The sequence below is a fragment of the Rhinolophus sinicus genome, linkage group LG04, assembly GCF_036562045.2.
Source record: "Rhinolophus sinicus isolate RSC01 linkage group LG04, ASM3656204v1, whole genome shotgun sequence".
NCBI lineage: Eukaryota > Metazoa > Chordata > Mammalia > Chiroptera > Rhinolophidae > Rhinolophus > Rhinolophus sinicus.
The window spans coordinates 104,773,914-104,782,112 of record NC_133754.1 but is presented as its reverse complement, the minus strand read 5'-3'; the positions used below and the strand labels follow the sequence as shown (position 1 = coordinate 104,782,112).

General features: G+C 41.8%; 1 protein-coding gene across 1 annotated transcript in view; it reads right to left on the bottom strand.

Moving 5' to 3' along the window:
* Positions 1-212: 212 nt before the first annotated feature.
* FGF9 (fibroblast growth factor 9) overlaps positions 213-8,199 on the bottom strand; it is a 184,523-nt gene continuing 176,536 nt past the window's right edge. The window contains exon 5 of the mRNA XM_074330149.1: positions 213-2,911. The gene's annotated coding sequence lies outside the window, so the exon portion shown is untranslated. The remainder of the gene's footprint in view (positions 2,912-8,199) is intronic.

Below are 8,199 nucleotides of genomic sequence, written 5' to 3'. Positions count from 1 at the left end.
ATTTTCAACATCTCCACTCAACTCAGATCCAGTTCTAATCATTCTTTTAGGTTTTCTTGGCTTCTCAATGACAGGAGATGTTCGTCGAACTTATTTAACCATGCACAATTCCAAAACATGAAATCTCAATTTTAATTACAATGACCTGTTACTGAATCTCTAATTCATGTTTTAGAAAAAACTTATGGACTCTCATAAAAAATTTCATTAATTAGAATAATTTTTTTTTCAAAGATAAAACTTTCAAAAATCTCAGTTGGAATTTTGGGCATTCATGTGAAAGGAACAGCTCTGAAAAGAAGGATTGGAGATATAGTACTAAAAATTACATTTTTCACAAGTCTATGTGGCAAATTATATTTCTTGGTATTTTTCTAACAATATGATTTGTAAGCTAAAAATTGTTTTTATAAACAACAAAATATATGCTCAAAGGGCTGGCTTTCTAGTATTCCATCAATCAGCCAATGTTTAGTGTTCTTATTATGTGCAATTAACATAAAGTGATATATAAAGAGATTGTAAGATACTATTCTGCCTCCAAAAGCTTGAGATCTAACTTAGAAGAGGAGCTGACACACCTGAAAAAAATTAGTAAATTCCTAAGATGTGGGTAAGACCAATATGAGAGATTTTCTTTTATTCATTGATTCAAAATATTTACTAAGTGACAGACACTGTATGAAATGATGGAGACAAATGGGGATAAGTACGTGGCTAGCATGCTCTGAGCCCTCCAGGAACTCAACCTAGTGAGTGCAGTAGGATGCAAAAGGGGCTGTGATAGCAGCATGCAGCAGAGCTCTCTTCCTGGCACGGCTGATGGCCGAGAAGGAATCTCTGAGTTGACTAGAGAAGTCTCAATGGAGGGGGCTCCCGGTTGGGTCTTAAGAACAAGCATGATTTTTCCAGATAAGAAACAGGGAGCAAAGTACTGCTACCGAGGGGAGCAGCATGGATGAACTGAGGAGTATGAGCCGCCAGAGATTTCAGGTAGCTGGAGGAGGCTCATGGGTCACGTGATGGAGACAGGTCAGGTGCTTCGGGCGATAAGAAAGCAGAGCCTCCATCACCAAGGATGCTTTCACCTTCGGTAGGAGACGTAGTCAGATTTGCGTTTCTGAGACTCACTCTGGCTGTGAGAGCACTTGTCCACATGAGAAAGGGCAAAACTGTGGATAACAAAACCATTTAAGAGCCCACAGAGGTGTGCATGGCAAGATGATGGAAACTGAATAACCACCCAAGGAAGCTATGGGATAGGAAGGGGTGGGAGTCAGGGAGAGGTAAAGCCCGTGCGTGAAGAGTGTCCATACATGAGTAAACCCAGCTGACTGCTCACAGCACTCACTGTTGGGGTCCTACTATGTGCCAAGTACCAGGTGCTAGATACTAGGTACCAGAGATGTGGGTCCAACACCACCTGATGACCACCGGAGCCCTTGTGGAGTTCACAGTCTAACCAGATCACAGATCACTACACAGTCACACACACAGACAGAATGGTACCAAGGAGTAGGAATGCTTAAGGGAGAGTCAGTATTTACTGTGCCAGAGATGTCTTTGAACTGATACCCGAGCACGAGGGAGAGTCACCCAGTAAGCAGCCATTCAGGCACCGGGCAGAGCAGGCACGTTCCCTGTGGCAGGTGAGATCATGGCGAGTGTGACAGTGGCAGGAGACTTGGACTCCCAGGTCTGACTGGCCACTTGGGTCTTTATTCCCAACTACAGTAAACTAAACTCTGTGAAGTCAAGAACTCTGTATCACCCAGGACCTGGGGTTCTTTTGGACACAGAAATTAAACAAGGAATGATTGCGTCAAACAGAGGTCCATCAACCAACTGAATGCTCATGTTATCACGTGGTCTTCTGCCAAGTTCTATCCACTCCTCGTGCAGCTGTTCAGGGGTCACCTCCTCCATGCAGCAGCCCTGACTGCCCAGCCTCCGCAGGAGACAGCAGAGAGCATTCCGTCAGCTTCAGGCACAGGGAGAGCTGTCTTATTTTGGCATTTCAAGCACCGCCTTCTTTGATAAGACAACAGTGAAGGGTCAGAATCACGTCACATCTGTTCTTAATCCCCCACATCGTAGTTACATGGTTAGTAAGAGATTACCAACTGATTTATTTCTTACCTCAGTATTTAAGCTTATAGAATAATTAAATTACAGAAAGCACAGAAAAGCATATACATGGGAGATTTGGAAGGCAAATAATTGTCCTCACCAGGTTAAAAAGAGGCTTCTCATTCCAACACTATCTCTGTGTACTTTCTACAGAAGTGTAAGCCTGGCTGTCCTTGAAACTGAGGGGCTCTATCTCATAAATGAAAAATGAATCTTCAGGCTAAGGATAGAAAAACCTCAGGTAGGCCTTTCCAAATTGGTGTGGGAGTTAAGTGTTGGAGGCATTCCAGTCTAAGCACAGAGAAACATTTATCATGCATGGGCCAAGTTCATCTTCACTGCTGTGTTACTGTGAAATGTCCAGCAGTTATTTTGGTTGAGTTAGATTTATTACTACTCTTAATTTAAAAGAAAACTGTCAAACAGGAGAGGGTCCTTTCTTCTCTCCCATCAAAACATTAGTATTCCAAAGATGAGTGGTTCATGATAGAGGTGTCACTGCTACATTCCATTAGCTAGAAGGAAGGCAAGTTCTCATAGACGACACGCAAAATTACGGAAAGGTATTTCTTTCCACATGTGGACCAAACATTGTGAAACACCAAGGGCAGGTGGCTTGCTAAAAGCGTTTATAATCACTGTTCTTCAGTCTGTGGTGGATCTTTAGCCTTGCTCTGTCCCCAGTGCCCCAGAAGCTGCCTGGAGACACCTCCTGATGACCGTGTCATACGGGTTTCATTCTGCTGACCACTCATCACGTATTCATAGGACAATAAAAGGCCTGTTTACATAGCCAAGAAAAAAAGAGAGAGAGAGACTTTTGAAGACACAACAAAATTATTGTGCATGTTTCAAATACAAGACAGGTAAAATTAGATGGGACCAAAATAGCATGTTTGTGCAAACTTTTACCAACTTTGGAGTAATCATAGCTGTAATTTCACCGAAGACACTTGGCCCAGTGAATGTGTTATGTAAAAATTGATACTGTCTTAATGACATTTTCTACTTTAAAAGTCTTCTGACCCTAACAATCTAAAAACCCATCGGTCATTCCTTACACGGTGTTACAAACAAGACCCTTTTCTGGCACAATGTCAAAGGGCCTGGCTAAACATCTACTTTTTCCAAGAACAATTGGTAGCCGGTGACAATGTCCAGCTCTTCTCAAAATTCTGACAACTATGTAACAACAAATAAAAAATATTGCAGTGATTTACTGTTTTAATTCCACATTGTTGTGTTCTGTGTTTCTTTAAGAAAGGTGCAAGTGTACGTATGAGAGTCGTGAGCACTGTGGTTACCATGGTAATTATCTGTGTTTAGAGAGCGTGTGGAGTAAAGGTCCACATAGTGGTGGGAGAAGAGTGCATGTTAACGATGGCTTTTCACAAGCTTAAATCATGTTAAGTCCCCAGTTTCAAAGAAATGTTAAAAAAAAAAGAAAAAAAAGAAAAAAAAAAAAAGAATGTAAGCTTTTATCTAGAAGAGGCCTGAGTGCCACAGCGTGTTCTGTTTCAGGGCACAACCTTGCCCTGGTCCTTAGATCGTATCTGAAGACTGACGTTAGGACCCAAAAGGCTATTGTGCCAGGGGAAAGGGGTTTTTGATCAGAGACCTTTCCTGCTGATTTATGTGGGACTCATTGGCTCCCTTACTCCCCACTGTCTAGTTTGCAGGCCCCCTAAGTCCCAAGAAAATTCCAGGTGACTTGGCTACAAGAACATATCACGTCCTGCTACCTGAAGGCCGCCATCAGCATTGCCATGGAAACAGAACTGAGCACCAGCTTAGAGTGCTGCACCCACAGAAGTTAAGAGATGTTGACTGACTCACTAATGGAATCATTTTTGCTCTCTCTCGGGTCTGCAAAAGCAAAAGGCCTAACAACTAACAACAACAACAACAAATCAAACAACCTGATTCAAAAATGAGCAAGAAGCACTGCTCCAAAGAAGATACACAAATAGCTAATAAGCACATGAAAAGATATTCAACCCCACTAGTCATTAGGGAAATGCAAATCAAAACCACCATGAGATAACACATCATGCCCACTAGCATGGCAATTATTAAAATTATTAAGAAAATACAGAAAACAAAAAGTGTTGGTGAGGATGTGGGGGAAAGGGAATCCTCGTGCTGAAGGGAATTAAAATGGTATAGCCGCCATGGAAAACATTGTGAAGGTTCCTCAAAAATCCAGTAACAGAATTACCACATGATCCAGAAATCCCACTTCTGGGTATCCATGTCAAAGAACTGAAAGCAGGGATTCAAACGGAGATTTGCACAGCCACGTTCACAGCCTCACTGTACACAAAAGCCAGAACGTGGAAGCGACCCCAGTGTCCATCTACCGGTGAATGGATACACACAATGTTGTATTGACATACAGTGGAATATTATGTTATATATAAAGTACATTACATATTACATAAATTATATTATAATGTATAATAATACTATAATATTAGCCCAAAAACGAAGGAAACTCTACACACGCTACAACATGGATAGACCTGGAGGACATTATGCTCAGTGCAATAAGGCAGTCATCAGAGGACAAGCACGGTGTGATCCCACTTCCATGAGGCCCCGGAGCAGAGCAGTTAGATCATAGGGACAGAGAGTGGAATGGTCGGTGCTGGGGGCTGGGAGGACGGAAAATGGGGAACTAGTGTTTAATGGGACAGTTTCAGTTTGGGAAGATAGAAAGTTCTGGAGATGATGGTGGTGATGGTCGTACAACAGAGTGAAAGTGCTTTATCTCACTGAACTATACACTGAAAAATGTCTGAAACGGTAAATGTGTATATTTAATCACAACAAAAACAAAGTGAGGGGCCTTTCATAGCAGAGGACCTGTGGGCAAAACATGTCTGCCCAGCGCTATTACCAACTAAAGAGGCAGAGAGGCTGAAGTGGTTCTGTTCTGTAACCAGGTAGTCTAAAAACAAGATAGTGACTTTCTCCAACTCATGACTTTCATTATAAATCCCCAAAACACTTTTTTTTTTTTGCGTGGCTGAGTGATAGTCACAAAAATTTCCTCCTTCTACCTTTCTCAGACCAAGTTCCCACTCAGAGGACAGCCTGGCCCCAGGAGGCTGCCTGTGGCAGCTCCCAGAAGCACAACCTACACATTGCAGCCTCACTGTTGCCTGAGGCTGTAGCAAATGTTTTAGAGAGTTGTTGCTCAATATTTCTAAGCTTGTGACAATGAAGGTCACAAATTTGTTTGAAAATAAATAAAAAGTCACTCAAAGAAAAGAGGCATAAAGAAACAGCAGAAGGCTTTCTTGGGAAAGAAACTTGGCTCGTGGCTCATGGGTGTGCAATTGGGAGGAATGTGTATATGAGGTATGACCAACAAATACGGTGAATATTGAAAGTGGAAAAAAAAAGTATTAGAGTAAGAGACACATTGCCATTAATCCCACTCAAAGTACTCCCCCTCACTTCAAACACACTTATCCCATCATTCTTGCCACTTTCTGAAGCAGTTCTGGAAGTCCTCTTTCGTGAGTGTCTTTAGTTGCGCTGTCATGGCTGCCTCAATGTCCTAAATCTATTCAAAATGTTTACCTTTCATGGTCCTTTTGACTTTGGGGAACAGTCAGAAGTTGCATGGTGCTAGATCCGGTGAATAAGGCGGATGAGGACACACCATAATGTTTTTATTTGACAGAAATTGCTATACCAGAAGTGATGTGTGACATGGAGCCTTTCCATTGGGATAAAGAAAAAAAACTTATGGTGAATGCTGCTGCCAAGTGCCATCCAACAGAAAGGCAGGGATCTTCAGTACAAGATGCGGTGTGTCAAACCTTAGTAACAGTGTGTGACAAGGTTCAACTTGTTCAGTGCAGTCAGTCAGGCATGAGTTACGGTTGAGAGAAGGTGTGTTTTAAAGTGTGCCATAAATCCTCCTCCGTAATGACAATGCTCTCTGTCATATATCACTTCTGGTATATGGCAATTTCTGTCAAATAAAAAACATTACGGTGTGTCCCCATCCACCTTATTCACCAGATCTGGCACCATGCAACTTCTGGCTCTTCCCCAAAGTCAAAATGATTCAGGACATTGAGGCAGCCATGACAGCACCACTAAAGACACTCACAAAAGAGGACTTCCAGAACTGCTTCAGAAAGTGTCAAGAACAATGGGATAAGTGTGTGTTCGAAGTGAGGGGCAGTATTTTGAAGGGGATTAATGGCAACATGTCTTTTACTGTAATAATTTTTTTTTTTAATTTAAACATTCACCATATTGTTTGATCACACCTCGTAATACCAACAAGAGTCAAGCCCTGGGTTTGAAGGATACTCGATACCTGCTATATTTTCTTTAGGGAGGAGGGGGATCCTACAATGTGAAGGAATTGGAATGTGGCTATAACAAATTAGTATGAATTATTAGCCTGAATTACAGGAAACCCTAAAAATATGCAAAATAATCAGGAAACAGTGATAACAGTAAATTAAGAACAGGAAAATGCCTATTTTGTGGATTTGTGCAGGCCTCATAATTTGTGAAAGTGCAAATTAATTAGGATGTGAGTATGATTAACTATGCTATTGTAATTAGCTTACTAATAAGCTCTTTAATAAATTGACATAAATTCTAATAGGTTACATAGAAATAAAGCATACCTACTTGTTCTAGAAATGTACGCTTTTACTGATCCTGCCAGGTGGTCCAACCAGGTGGTTATAGGTTCAGGCTCCTGAACCTGGAACACAGGTTCCAAATAGCACCTACACAGTGACATAGAGTGTCCTTACTCCCTCAGTGACCACAGGAAAGTTGTAAATGGGACCCCACTGAAAAGCAAGGAGAGTGGGCTCTGAAAGTATTTGTCATGTTGTAGTTAGCAGTCCACTCAGTGACAACCTGGGACTAGATTCCCAATGAAAACGCCAGAGCTTCATGGGCACCTTGAAGCAGGACACCATCCAAGGAGGAGCATGGTCATGGGCGTGGAGGGTATCACCAGGTTTTCTGAAATTGAAATGGTTTAGGTGATCCTTCACCTATGTATGAGAACCCCAAGAATGTGGGGCTTACTCATACCAGCTACACTTATTTTTACAGATGGCAACTTGTGATCCCTTTCACTATGACGCCCCCAGAGAATGTGTGTCCCTCATGCAGGGACAGTTTCACCAGCGAAAGCACTTTTCTCATTTGGGTTCGATTCCAGGATAAGAACCCGACCTCTAACTGTCAGAAAACCTGTCTTTAAGAAACATGTTATCATGCGTTAAGCCTCTGTCACCAAGTGGTCTTTTTGCCATCAAGGCTTGTGTTACAAATATTTATTTTAAGGGTTGGGAAAAGTTCACATTGAATTTGGTAGCAGTTTTACTTAATTAACTTCAAAAAGTAGAGTCAACTGCATAACTCATTGTGACTTTGTTATGTTGCTCTTAGAAAGCTACAGAATTGAATTAGACAGATTTTTTCAAGACAAAGGGACCTTGTAAATATAATCTCTTTCGAATCAAAGCTTATTTGAGTCTCAGCCTGTACTGAAGAGAAAGACCAGTTTTAAAAGACTGAGGGGAAGTTTGGTTGTTTTGTTTTGTTTGTTTCTCATTTGGGTAACAGAACAAGACAGACACAGTCCTAGTGCATGGCTGTCCTAAACAGAATGTGGATTCCTTCAACCTGAAATGCATTACTGCTGTCTGTACTTGGAACCAGCAGCTAAAATTGATTGCTGCCTTCTTTTCAGCTGAGTTAGGAGGGAAAGGTTCAACATTTGGGTATTTCCAAAGTAGCATTTATCAGTTAACCTTTGCTTTCCCGACCTCTTCATAAAACAGCACTGTGACTATTAATACAACAGCTGACTGAGCACTTAGCACATGCCAAGCACTGTGTAAGCACTTCACGTGCCTGATTTTATCTAAACCTGAGATCATCCCTATACAATAAGAAGTACATTCTACTTAATGGGTGAGGAGACCAAAAACTGGACCACAACTGAGTGACAGCCGTGCACAGTCGCTAAGGCAAGTCTGCACCGCAGACCCAGGCCCCTGCTCCCAAGGCACAGCG